This window comes from Lactuca serriola, chromosome 8, assembly GCF_051521515.1.
Source record: "Lactuca serriola cultivar US96UC23 chromosome 8, Lser_US96UC23_V15, whole genome shotgun sequence".
Classification (NCBI taxonomy): Eukaryota; Viridiplantae; Streptophyta; class Magnoliopsida; order Asterales; family Asteraceae; genus Lactuca; species Lactuca serriola.
Window position 1 is genome coordinate 236,657,679 of NC_136415.1, and position 555 is coordinate 236,658,233.

Consider the following 555-nt stretch of genomic DNA (forward strand, 5'->3'; position numbering starts at 1 on the left):
TCTTGCCTCAGCATCACACGCATTTTACCAATTGATCTAGGCTGTTACTTGTTATTTCTCTTCCGAATTTAATTCATAAAGCGTCTTTCTAGGTTCTAACTTTCAAAATTTGACACTTTTAACCCAAAATTCAATTTCTTTTAATTTTAAATTTCTTTTTCATCCAAAATAAAAAAATTAAAATAAAATAATAAATAAATAATAATAATAATAATAATAATAATAATAATAATTTCAAAAAAAAGTATTTTTAACTTTTATTTTTGATTTTTTATTTAAAATTTTGATTTTAACTTTCAGGTTTGACCTTTGATTTTAAACATTGACTTTTAAGTTTGACTTTTGAGTTTGATTTTGGCTTCTAGTTGTGCTTTTTAATGGCTTTTAAGGTCTACGAGGGAGTTGAAAACATGAAAGAGAGTCGTCAGGATATGTTAAGACAAAATTTCAACATTTTCGATTATATCCCTAGAGAAACCCTTGAAACTCAGTTGCAGCGATTTACCACACTCACTACTGAGATGAATATAGCTGGGATCTTCTTGACTAAGTCTG